At 37.0% G+C, this 14,042-nt stretch overlaps 1 long non-coding RNA gene across 1 annotated transcript; it reads left to right on the plus strand.

Moving 5' to 3' along the window:
* Positions 1–9,928: 9,928 nt before the first annotated feature.
* Positions 9,929–13,856, plus strand: LOC113283989. Its single transcript, XR_003327853.1, has 3 exons — positions 9,929–12,374; positions 12,472–12,550; positions 13,517–13,856. It is a non-coding gene; the product is annotated as an uncharacterized LOC113283989 (long non-coding RNA).
* The last annotated feature ends 186 nt before the right edge of the window (positions 13,857–14,042 follow it).

Raw genomic sequence — 14,042 nt, forward strand, 5'->3', positions numbered from 1 at the left:
TAGCCCGGCCTAGCCATTTTAAATAATAGGACGGGCACAGGCCATGAGTAAAAAAGTCTTGCCCGGCCCGGTACCCGTCCTGTCAACCCGTCCCGTTTGCCTACCCATTTACCCGGCCTAATTATTCCTTTCTGCTTTTATTGATTCATTATATATCTAGAATCTATATATATACTTGGAATACCAGAGTGACAAAGTCTATCGAATTCGATTCTATCCCGAGTATTTTTCTGCATATTCATATATTCATTTTGCTATTTTTAGTGAGAAAATTTAGGGTTTCCTATTGAAAGATGATCCAATCTTGGAGTAAATATATGAAATTTTGTTATATATTAGTTGAATTAGGTCACAATCAAAGTTATCTTTCTCTTGTATTCATTTTATATATAAGGGTTTTGAAGAACCGCAAACGAGAGCTTGATTTCGAAGTACTGCTACGCGGCTAAGCTTAAGGTATGTGTTTCAATAATTTCATTTTCACTTGTTTTATGTTTTTATTTCAATTGATTTTTCCATTGTTACTAGTGATTGATCTTGTAATATTGTTTTAAATGATTTTAAGTGATGATAGATTTACTTTTCTACTTGATGCATGTGCTAATAAGTGATAATAATAACTTGGGTATTCATTTCTGTTTTTTGTTTCAATTGATTTGGACATTATTGTTGCCGATTGATTTTTAATTTTGCTTAACTGTCTCAGTTTCTAGATTGAAAAAATTATTGCCTAACCTTCCTTCTAAGGGAGATTTATTCCATGTTAGGTGTTGTTGTCATATACTGAACTTAGTAGTCCATGATGGATTAAAAGTTCAGGGGTTTACTGAGATGCTTGAACATGTTAAGGGTAGCTTGAAGTATATTTTTGTGTCTGGTACAAGGTGTACACAGTTCCGGTTATTGTGTGATGATATGGGTGTTAGGCCTAAAAAATTGCAGCTTGATGTAAAACATAGGTGGAACTCCACTTATCTTATGTTGAAAGATGCAATTCCCTACCGTCAAGTGCTGTCGGCCTTCCTTGATGATAGGTCATGTCCTCATGTTATTGATGCTACTGATTGGGAACACGCTGAAGTGTTATGTGCATTTTTGAAGCCTTTCTATGATGCCACTAATTATTTTTCAGGAGTTCATTATGTGACTAGTAACTCAGTTCTTCAATATTTATATGAAATTGGTATGGTCTTCAAGAATCACAGAGATAACCCATTTTTCAAGAATATTATTGCTGCCATGGAGGAAAAGTTTGTTAAGTATTGGGGTGAAACTCCTATATTATTTGGGTTAGGGTCTATTTTGGATCCTCGTCTTAATCTAAGAGGGGTGGAAAGTACTCTTTCTGATATTGAAGAATGCTTTGGCACTTCTGCATTCTCAATTAGATGCCACGGCGAACAAAGTAGGTTAATGGATGCTAAGCTGAAGAGTCTGTTTGCGGAGTACTCAAATATTTTGCATGATAAACAGGTAACTACAGTTTCCAGTGGTCCGCCGACTTCAACAGGTACTTCAGAGACTTCTGCTGGTCCAATGCATTCAGGCTCTTCAACCGAGGTATCCTCCACTTCATCTGGAAGCACTTTCTGGGCATCTCGCAATCGGCAAAAAAGAGACCCTCTTGCTGCATCATCAGAAGAACTAAAGAGGTATTATGCTGAGCCTGAACCTGCTTTGGCTGATATCGAGAACTTTGACGTGTTAGATTGGTGGAAAAGCAATGAAAAGAGGTACCCAGTACTTTGTTGTGTCGCTCGTGATGTTCTAGCAGTCCAAGCATCTACAGTTGCCTCCGAGTCTGCCTTCTCTCCCGGGAAACGTATACTAGGTGATTACCGAAGTAGTTTAACTCCGGATATGTTGGAGTGTTCAGTTGTTCTAAAAGATTGGTGGAAGGCTGAGATGAAAGATATTTTTAAGCCGATTGATCCTTTGAAGATGATATTACTCCGGCAGATGAACTTGAACGTTTGGCCACTTAATCTCGTCAGTCGCTTCTTTTATAAGGTAAATATCTGTCTTCACATCCTTTTATGTTCTGATCACTTTTCATTTACATGATAATTCGATGCTGGTTTCTATAGAGATAATAGAATACTGACTTACTGTCTATATATTAACATAGCACACAATGCAAGTGTTAGTGAATTACAATTTGATACTTCTGTAATCTAGAGTGAACAGAAAACAATACGCTCTTTCCATAAATTTTTGTATTGATCTTTTTCTATTTTTGTGCAGGTGAATGGCTTGAAAGTTTCTTTTAGTATTTTCAGAATAAAGTTGTGTGGAGTCATGGACTGCTAAGCTGCGCAAGTAGAAAATGACGCATGAGTCTTTGTTTTTAAATTGAGTTATTAGGGGACGTTTTCTTTTAAGTTTTAATGCTTTGATTTTGAGTGAAAAATTTTGATCTTTGAAGAACAATGAGTTTATTGATTTGTTTATGGAAGTATTTGATTGATTAAGTTTTTGAAACTTTAATATTATACATTGAAGGCCCGCCCTGAACCTGCCCGCCCGGGCCCAAATTACTAAACAGGCTTGGGCAGGCCATGGGCAGTCTTTTAACAGGTATAGTCCTGCCCGCCCGGCCTATTTGTTCTGATGGGCAAGATATTTCCAGGCCCGACCTGTCCCGTCCCATTTAATAATTAGGTCAGGCTTCCCGGCCCGGCCCAATTTACACCCCTAATAAAATGAGTCCCATCTAGTGTATTTATGGGTGAAAATGTGTCACACTTGCGTGTTCATCACTGACTCTTCAAGATCTTCATCTGATGAATCAGTCTCAGAAAGATCATCTTCAGAGATACAAACACTTTTACTTGTCAAGTAGTTTAGTGTTCTTTTGTGCTTTGAAGGAAACATCCTTCTCGGATTTGGATGCATGGTCATGATCAAAGATCTTTAGTTCCCCAACAAGAGTATTTTTGGTAAGAGTTGCGAGATTATTTTCATCAACGATGGCATACTTGTTAGAGTCATATCTATATGGCAGCGATCTGAGAATTTTCATCATAATGTCCTTTTCAGGAATAGTCTTACCCAATGCAAAAGATGCATTAACAATTTCAAACACTTTGTGATTAAACTCATCAAATGAATATTCATCTGCCATACGAAGGTTTTCCCAATCAGAATTTAGGTTTTGAAGCCTAGCTTCTTTTTCACATGTGTTCCATTCAAATACGGTTTCTAAGAAATCTCAGGCTTCTTTAGACTTTGTGCACATAGTCACATGATGCTGAAGATATGGGGTAATGGCATGTATGATAGCATTTTAGCCGTCAGAATTTTTCTTTGCAGCAAGGATTTCTTATGGACTATATCTACCAATATCCTTAGGTATAGATACATCGCCTTTTGTATCAACTGGAGGATCATAGCCATTAACAACACGTAGCCATGTTTGAAAATCTCTAGCTTGAAGAAAATCACGCATAGCGACTTTCCACCACAAGTAGTTTGAGCCATCGAAGACTGGTGGCGTGTTTAAAGAGATTGAATTTCTGTCCATAGAGTCAGATTACTACAAACACATACTTATGAGGTCTTGAACGTGTTTGCCTGCTATGATACCAATTGAAAAAGCGGGGGTCTAACAACCTCACCCAATATTTCGCTTAGAAATATGTATGGACTAACTCCAATATACTTTCAAGAGAATCAACTAAACAATTAGACTCAATCTTAAGAAAGATATATCAAAGAGTTAATATCTCTATCTCTTAATTCAATCTGCAATCAGCAAATAGAAATCTGCGAGCTCGATTGAATATAAGAGATGAAAACTTGAACGCTACCAAAGAACAATGTCAAGGATCAATCAATTTCAATCAACAGCCAAAGGTTGGATTTACCAATTGATCGATTCAACGCACAACCTGCGATATTTCAATTGTTAAAAAAATATAATGCGGAAAAGAAATAACACAAACACCATAAGTTTTGTTAACGAGGAAACCGCAAATGCAGAAAAACCATGAGACCTAGTCCAGTTTTGAATACCACACTATAGTAAGCCGCTACAGACTCTAGACAACTACAAACTAACTTCGGAATGGACTGTAATTGAACCCCAATCAATCTAACACTGATTCAAGGTACAGTTGCGCTCCTTACGTCTCTGATCCCAGCAGGATACTACGCACTTGATTCCCTTAGCTGATCTCACCCACAACTAAGAGTTGTTATGACCTAAAGTCGAAGACTTTAATAAAAAATATATCTCACACAGAAAAGTCTACAGTAATAGATAAATCTGTCTCCCACGGAAATATCTACGAGTTTTGTTCCGTCTTTTAATAAATCAAGATGAACAGGAACCAATCGATAACCCTGACTTGTATTCTCGAAGAACAACCTAGAATTATCAATCACCTCATAATAATCTTAATCGACTAGCGAAAAAAGATATTGTCGAATTACAAACAATGAGACGAAGATGTTTGTGACTTCTTTTCTATCTTGCCTACCCGAGATATAAATCTCAAGCCAATCTTACGATTGTACTTATACGATGGAAACAACAAGATCAGATTATGCAACTACAGAGAAAAATAGTTGGGTCTGGTTTCACAATCCCAATGAAGTCTTCAAGTTGTTAACCTACAGGGTTACGTGAAAATCCTAAGGCTAAAGGAGAATCGACTCTAGTCGCAACTAGTATCACACGGGAGGTGTAGGGATTATGTTTCCCAGTTGCTAGAGTTCTCCTTTATATAGATTTCAAATTAGGATTTGCAATCTAAGTTACCTTGGTAACAAAACATTCAATATTCACCGTTAAATGAAACCTGATTAGATTGAATCTAATATCTTTAAACCGTTAGATCGAACTTAGCTTGTCATACACAAATGAAATGTAACTTCATTTAGATTTGAGTAACCATACCTAAACGTGTACACTTAGTTGGTTCAACAGTAGTTAACCAATGGGTAGACGTATGAGTACTTTCATATCAACCTTATTCATCTTCACCACAACTAGTTCAAATGACTTCAAAAGAACTAGTTAGAGAGTTGTTCAATTGTTTAGATCTTATAGAAGTATACAAGACACATTTGAACAAAATCGGTTTGATGCACTTGAATCGATTCATGAACTTTACAACCACGATTTGCAAATATTGCATTCCTTATTATATAAATGTTTAGGTTCATGAACGGACCGATTTTAGAAAGTAACCTACTTAAGTATGCGTACGGGTATGCATACTTAAGTAACCCGATTTGAGTTTTTTTAAGTTTCCAAACTCAGCAGAAATTCACGGACGAGAACTTTCCGCCAGTATACGTACGGGTACGCATACTTAGGTAACCGGATTGAGTTTGTTTTAAGTTTCCAAACTCAGCAGAAATTCACGGACACGAACTTCCGCCAGTATGCCCAGTCTCCATCAACCATTTGTACACATACAAGTATATATACTTTAGGTTCCCGGTTTTTGGACTTATACACTAATGTGCGAACACACCGTGCTTATGTCCAAAGATGGTTACATGTTCTAAACTCTCATTTCAATCATTGAAACTTTCATAGAGGATGTTATATAATTTTTATTCACAAACTATTTTTCATCAAAGCGATATTCAAGTTATTGAAATACAACATGACTTTCTTCACGAGTAAAAATGAACTTGGCTAAAGCGAAAGTTTACCAACACATATTTCGAGAAATAGATAAGCGAGAGAAACTCGAGACCAAATAGCAAATGTATATAATCGAAGTATATATAGATAGACTTTTGAGTGATAGATAAGTTCAAGTCTCCACGTAACTTTTGTCGATGAAGTTCCACCAGTTCCTTGAGTAGTTATTCATCTTCATATGATGAACATCGTGGAGTCTAGAGCTCAGCTACACTTAACTATCCTAGTCCTATACTTATCTATAAGTAGACTAGAAATCAAGAAATGTAGTTTTGGCAACTAAACTTGACAAACAAGCTTGAGATAGTAACGCTTGCGAGTTCGACCGGGCAGTGCTCTAACGGGATGTTAATAATGCACATGTAATCCGATTCTTGGAAGAAAAAAAGTTACAAAAAAATTGTCACTTTTCCTCACAGGAATTGGGTTACATGATATACAACATAGACCGATTCTGAAAGTGTACCTCTGAAGAACTGTCAGAATCTGATTGCATATAGATAAATGTAAACCGATTCTGACTGAAAAACTGCCAGAATCCAGCATCTTTTAAGTTTAAGACATATGTTTTGACTCCATAATTATCCATAGTTAAAGACATAAGTTTGAAACCATTCATTCATAAACATCCCCACCATGTCCACGTCCACCTCGTCCCTGTTTAGCATGTTTGGCGCTGGTCAATGCATATTCAGAATTATTTTTGTGTCGACTCTCTTCCTCTTTTTCTTTGGCTCCTCCTTCGCTAGTTCCCCAAACTTTGCACCCGCTTCTACATCTTAGATACTGTTCAATGCATCAATCATCTTTTCATTAACATTTTCCCCTTCCCTGATTTCTAGCTTTGCTTGGGTTATCAAGTGCCCGACTCGACTAGGCTTCTCCATTTTCATTTTAAACAAAAAATGCTAAAACCATTAACAAAACCGTATTTTTTAGTGCTAAATAAAAAAAACGTTAACGAAACCATTAATGCACCAGGTATTCGAGAGATTTATCTTTGTCCTCTATCTGGAGCCTCTCATCTACTCGTATCACTCGAGTATGAGAAACATTGAGGTACCACGGCATGTAACCCGGAATTGCATCATCATTTTTTCTCGATTGACCATCCATACTAAGTCCGTTGAACCTTTTGTCTTCCCAATATTCACATGATGGTAAAGGCTTGTGAAAAACGTCAATATCATTATCAAATGACGCGCTTTTTTCTTATTGATTTTAAACATCTTGTGCTCCTTTAAAATTTTTTGCACATAACCGCATTGTCTTGCGACTCTCGTCGGGTTGTACATTACATATCCTCTTGGGTGAAACAAAGGCCCAAAATAATTTTGTTGCTCGGCGCACCTAACCATCTTTCCTTTTCCTTTGTCTAAATCCTTCTTGTAGGGGCCAAAGACAACATCTTTCATCGTTAAGTTGTCTAACTGGCATCTTAACTTCAGATAATCCTCTTTTTTGAACTTCGGCTTACTTGTGTAGGTGTACATGTCTCCATAATACATGCGGTCCCATTCCTTGTTCTCAAGACCCATATCAACAAACATTGGGAAGTGCAAATATATCCATGCCTGCAAAAAACCCATATTCCCTCCGATTTGGTTCCTTTGAGCCCTAAAAACCTTTCTCAACTCGTTCAACGAGTGCGCAAGGATGGCAGTGTCCCAAGAGTATTAGTGAATCTTGTAAAATGATTGCAACAACTGAATAAAGTTGGCGTTCAAATGGGAACTTTAAACGTCGAGGAATATAACAGATCCAAGGATGTAAAGGACATACGCATTGGTCGTGGCGAAGATACGTTCCCTGGTCGCCACTTTTCCCTCAGCACGAAGCTTCTTTGTTCCCATGAAGTTATCCCTCGACTTCGAAAGATGAAATATCCTCTGCTTTACCTTGCCTACTAGCATCTCTGACTTGGTATTCTCCTTATCCCATTGGAACACATCCTTGGTGAACGCGTAAATCTTGTCCCAGTCAAGATCTTGCGTGTAGTCTTCGTGCTTCAGGACATTACCTTCTATCCTTAGCCCGGTAATAAACTTCGCATCATCTGGAGTTATCTTTATATCGCCAAACAGAAATGCAAAGTATCCGTTTCACCGTAATATCTCTCGGCAAAGGCGGAACAAAGAGGTTTATCGTAACAAAGAACCAAATTTTTGACCGCAGGCACCAACCGTGTAGAATTGACTAGGTCAATTACTTTCTGAACTTCTCCAGTGATTGATTCTATTGCTTCCAGTGGATAATTCTTCATCATACTCATTGACGTTCCTGGATTCATACAATGAACTACATCCTTGTGATCCTATAAAACAAAACAAACCCGATGGATAATAATCAAAGAACTACACGGATAATAAGGTTTATGTTACATAGCATAAGGTTTAGGTAGTTAATATGGTATGGCAGACGACCGCGACCCAACTGTCTTTGTACCCCCATAACATCTGTCCTCCATCACCGGGTAACCCGTAGACGAAATCCTTAGGGACGCGAGGAAACATCTTCAGCGGGTGGGGCATGTGGTCACCTTTCTTCTTATTTGGAACATCTATCTTCTTACCATGTGTCTTACCTTGTTCTTGATCGTCTCTTCCTTTAACTTGTTGTTGAACTTCTTCTCCTTGGAATTGTTCTTGAACTTCTCCCACCTGTTCATCAATTTCATTGTCACTTTCTTCTTCATCAACTTGATTGTCACTTTCTTCTTCATCACTTTCATTCTCACCTTCTTCGTAATCACTTTCATTATCACTTTCTTCTTCACCACCTTCATTGACACCAATTTATTCTTCACTGATCTCCTTGCCACCATTTTCTTCTTCATTAACTTCCCCATCACTTTCTTCTTCAACAACTTCTCTATCACTACCTTCTTTTACAGTAGGTGTATAAGAATCAGATTCTTCTTGTGTTGGTTGCTCCGCTTGAGGTGGTGGGTCATTGATGTCGATCCCTTTGGATTTACTCCCAATGGCCCTTCGGTATGAACCTTCAAATTTTGACCGTCTTTTCGACGAGGTCCCAAACTCTTAGGAGAATCAAAGTCATTTTTCCTCTTATATTTATTTTCGGCTTGCTTTTGTTGGTTTCCTTATTTGGCCTGTAGAATACGAAGTTAAGCGACAAACAACAATGGAATTGAATGCATTTTTTCTGAAGTCAAGGTATACAATCGGTTTACTCAATACACATATGAAATATGATTCCAAACATAACAAATATAAAATCGGATTATTTAAGTGTTCATGTAATCCGACTCTAACAAAAAAAACATACAGAAAGGATGGGAAGTTCTTCTTACAAGAATCGTTTTACTCGATATACATAACAAATCTGATTCCTAACATAACAGATTAACAATTGGATTATTTAAGTGCTCATGTAATCCGATTCTAACTAAAAAAAACATACATAAATGATGGACAATTCTTCTTACAATAATCGGCTTACTCGATGTACATATAAAGTATGATTATGGCTAAGCAGTTATAAACCAAAGGCTACACGGTCGGTTTTTATGGGCACATATGTAATCCGATTCTAACGAAAAAAAGTTACAGAAATAACGGTTATCCCCAACATAACTGAATCGGGATATGTGTACATTAACCGATTCTGGTTCAAATTTCTCGAACCAGAAAACACATGCAACACAATCAGTATATGTGACCAAGAACATCAACCGTTTCTAAACATAATCGGTTCACAACAACATTAACATAATCCGATTATATGAAACCCAAAATATTATGATTTCAAAAATTTCGATTTCTAAGCGATTGCATGTTACTAAAACCTAGTTTAGAGGATTGAGTTGATAGAAAAGTACCTGATTCGACCCATTTCCTCCTCTTGTTCGATCAAAGATGCTTCATTTTCCTCAACCATTTTCTTCGTTTTGTTCGAATTGCTTCAACAATTCTGGGATTATTATCACTAGGAAATTTCCCGTTATTAAGACGTTTCACTCTTGTTTGTTTTGGCATTTTATAGAAGAAAAAAAACGATTAATCGTTTTTGGATCGTCGATAATCGACGAGTTTTGGTTCAAAAAAAAAAAGAGGAAAGAAGAGAAGAAGAACCCGTTTATAGAAGAGATGAAAATGAATCTGATTTTAGTTTTAAATTATAATATTAAGAGTTGATGAGGGGTAAATTAGTACTATTAATATTTTTCATAAGGTAAATTGGTAGTTCCAACAAATTTAGACATCCCTTATTATTTTCCATTTGGTATATGAAGTAATCCATATTCCATAGGCCCCAGAAGCCTCACTGAACTCCCCCCGTCTTTCTCTTTCCTTCGGGGGATAAGAAATTCTGAAAACCCTAATCTCTGAAACCATTAGAAATGGAAGATTAATTTTGATTTGGGGAATCTGCAACACCGAGTCACCACTTCCATTTTGTTCTCCGTAAAATCATTTTCTTGGTTTATTTTACCAAAAAACAAACATAAACCCTAGCTTTCACTCTGTGGAGAAATTAGAAGCTGAAAATGTCAAGCATGCCGGAAGAGATCTACCATGAAATTCTTCTGAGGTTACCAGTGAAATCATTACTTATGTGGAAGTATGTTTGCAAGAATTGGTATGCCCTAATTTCTACCTTTGATTTTGTTCAATTGCACCTTCATTTTACTATCCAGAAGAACAACCCTATTCTCATGCTTGAAGGTTCTTCTAGTGGGGGTCTTTACCCCGAGGTACTTTACTCCATTGGTTATGATTCATTAACATCATCAGTATGTGAATTTGAAGAAATGGATCACCCATTCAAATCTTTACGTTATCTTGTTCGATTGATGGGATCTTGTAATGGTTTGGTTTGCACAGGGTTGGTTGTTGATAATGATAATGGTGATGAGAAGAATTATTTTTATCTTTGGAACCCAGCTACAAGAGAATATAAAGAAATACCCAAATCACCAATTAAATTTGATAGGGGATTCAAATGAGTGCGTTGGGTTATGATCACAATACTGATGACTACAAGTTGGTAATAGGCACTGTAGAACCTCCCGGAAGCAAGGGTACTCTGGTGCAAGTCTATTTGTTAGCATCAAATTCATGGAAACCTGCGAAAACTGTACCTTACAGGTTTCCTAGCTATTGTCAAAAAACATAAACATGGAGTGCTTGTTAATGGATACTTTCATTGGCTGGTGATAGCTGAACGTAAGTTTTTCTTACTCTCTTTGGATATCAGTGACGAGAATTTCAAAGAATTGCAACTACTACCAAAAGAAGTACTTGAGAAGAATAAGCAACCTAGTATGTCACTTGGAGTGTTGGAAGGGTGCCTGTTCCTTTGCTTATTGGTCACCTCAGATGTTGATGATGTACATGTGTTTGAAGTATGGCAGATGCGGGATTATGGAGTTCAAGAATCTTGGACTAGACGTTTTATCATTCCCCTGAATAGCATTATGGAGAACTGTCTTATATTTTTAAGTCCTTTGTGGTCTTTTGAGAACGGTGAAATTCTATTCATGAGTTCTGGTAACCTAGTTTTGTATGACCCAGAACATGGAAGTGCTAGAAAACTAAGCAAGCCTAGCAATATCACCTGCCTCACCGTAAATTATATTGAAAGCTTAGTTTCTCTCGAGTCTGGTACATATGTTTGGGGAGAAGGGCGGATAGAGGAATTAAGAGAAACCTGAAGAAGAAGAATAAGCTTTAGAAGGAAGAAAAACTGGTGAAATTGAATATGTTATTGGTTCTTGTTGTTGCTATATTCCTTCAGTTTTTAGTACAATGAGTTTTATGTTTTTCTTCTAATTTTCAGACCCGTAATATGTCATGAATTCCTTAAGATTAGTAATATGTTGTTGTCTCCAATCTAGAGCAAGATCATTCTACATGGAATTTCAGGTTATTCTTTTGCAATTCGTATCCGGAGTTTTTTTTGTTGAAAAAACGGTGAAATTGAAATGTTATTTGTTGTTGTTGTTGCCATATTTCTGCAGCTTTTAGTAAATTATCAATGAGATATAAAATTAGAAATATGGTTCTCTTATGTTTTCTTCTAATGTTCAGACCCTTAATGTATATCATGGATTCCTTAAAATTAGTAATATGTTGTTGATTCCAATCTAGAGCAAGATCAATTTCAGGTTTTGCAATTCATATCCGAATATTATTTTTTTCATGCTTTCATGATTTGGTTCTTTCTGCTGTATTGTTACAATTTATCTGCTTTAGTTATGCGATCGCGACTTTGTTTGTGCCTGCAGCCAACATGGAACTTTAATGACAGATCATTAAAGGTTAAAAAGATTTTATTTCTAGTAATTGGATTGCACAAACTGGCTTAGACGTTAACTGGGAATTGGAAGCTATGGACAATGTTTAACCGGATGAAATTGCTTACTTAAAAGAGGATAATGTTTTCTTTCGGATTTCCGTCGATTTTGATGTGAATCTACTAAGCTATGGATCAGTCATATGACTCTTATGGTTCAGAATCTATTTTTGCTTCCATTTTATTTTCTTTTTGCAGGCTGATGAGTTAGCTTTCTTGACTGAAAGCTTCGCTTAACAAAGGGAGAGAGCAATTTTGTCCGCTCTCATACAAAGGACATGGTTGTTTACAAGAGTGCTCTCTCTTGGTGTCATTCGATCTCGCTGCCAGTGAAGCATGAAAGCTTAATGCATATATTCTCTCATTGATCATGTATGCTGGCAAGAAGGCAATTTAGGTTGGTTCTCAGTTTCAATGTTGCTTTACTTTTAAGTGTATAAACTTGAGTTTCATTCTGATACTTTGCTTATAACTCGTATACAATGCTAATAAAGGAGTTGCTTACTTCTGATGCTTCTGAGAGAACCATGTAGAAGGAACTCGGCAAAATAGCCCCGTAACTTCGGGAGAAGGGTAATGCTCTCCTACACTTTTAGTTTGTTCTTCGTTGGGGGATTTTTTATTTTCTTTTATTGATATCCAGTGTTCCACCATTAGCCAAATTTCAACTGAAGATATCTATCTTTTACTCCCTCTGTTTTTGGAAAAGAGATACTTTCACTTTTTCATTTTAGCCTAAAAATAGGCCAAACTGAAAAAGTGAAAGTATCTCTTTTCCAGAAACGGAGGGAGTATAATTTTATTCGTTAGAAGTGTAGGTTGGTAGTCATCGTCATTAGTCACTTCCATTAGGGGAAAATTCGCCCACCTTCTTAGTCATGGACAAAAGGGTGGAGTCGATCAGGGTAAGCTCCCGCTTCTGAGATAGCTCCACTTCCTCGTCATTCTTTTGGCAGAATTTCTACTGAGTTTTTCTTTTCTTTCTTGTGCTTGCTTGCGTGGAGGGTCAGAGTACCTTTTGCCTCGCCCAAAAGTTTTTTCTTCAATTTGGAAGATTTTTATCCAACAGATTTCCTGTATCCTCTGCTGCCTCAGTGAGTGCTATCTAGCTAGTGATAACATCGTAATCAAATGTTACATATACTTACGAACACTGGATTGGTAAAGGATTTATGATATCTAAATTCGTAGCATGGGATCAGATGATTCCATGCTTTAATTGGTTTATAACGTAGAACTACATCAGAATACTATCAAAAGAAGGTTGCATCTTTCATGCTATTATTAGACCTTTGTTATTCATCATTAGAATTGAATGAAAACTGAACACCCCAATGGTTAGTCCATGCTGTCATTTACGTATCCGTGCAACATATTTGTGTGAAAATGAACACCTGAACGGTTAAAGAGCACACAACTTCAGGTTTCTCACCTCATCAAACATTCTCTTCTAGTTTCCATTCTGTGTTGTTTATATGATCCGTTTAGCCAGCAGTCTGTTTGTATTTTGGGGCTTTAACAAGTAAACATGTGCTGCAGGTTTATATATTGCACAGAGGCACAGTTGGGCGCACAAATTATTACTTGGGTACTCTGGAGCTGTGAACTGTGAGCTGGAATCGCCGGAACTTTCACATGTTGGCATCTGCAAGTAAAGATCGTACTCTTTGAGTATGATTTAAAATGTGTTCAATTGATGCGTAAAGAAAAATATGAAAAAGGGGGTCGTCCACTGGCGAACTTGATAAATATCAGTAGGAAAAAAAAAATGGAAAAAGGAGACTTTAGTTTTCTTGTGTCAGGTAGTTGTATATTTCTGCTCGATTCTGTTGAACTTTTGTAAATGACTATGGGGTAATGCTTGCTATAAACTTGTCTACTGATATTCTGATATCTTCAGAATTTTCTTAGTTGATTCTTACAGCTTTCAGTTGTTAGCACATGTATCATCATGACCTGCATTGTAATTGGTCGACCAGCACGTCCTTCTTAGCCTAATTCCAAAACTGGCCTTGGGTCTGTATCCAATGCAAGTCTAAACTACAGAATCACAGAACATACGGTG

This window comes from Papaver somniferum, chromosome 5 (assembly GCF_003573695.1).
Source record: "Papaver somniferum cultivar HN1 chromosome 5, ASM357369v1, whole genome shotgun sequence".
Classification (NCBI taxonomy): domain Eukaryota; kingdom Viridiplantae; phylum Streptophyta; class Magnoliopsida; order Ranunculales; family Papaveraceae; genus Papaver; species Papaver somniferum.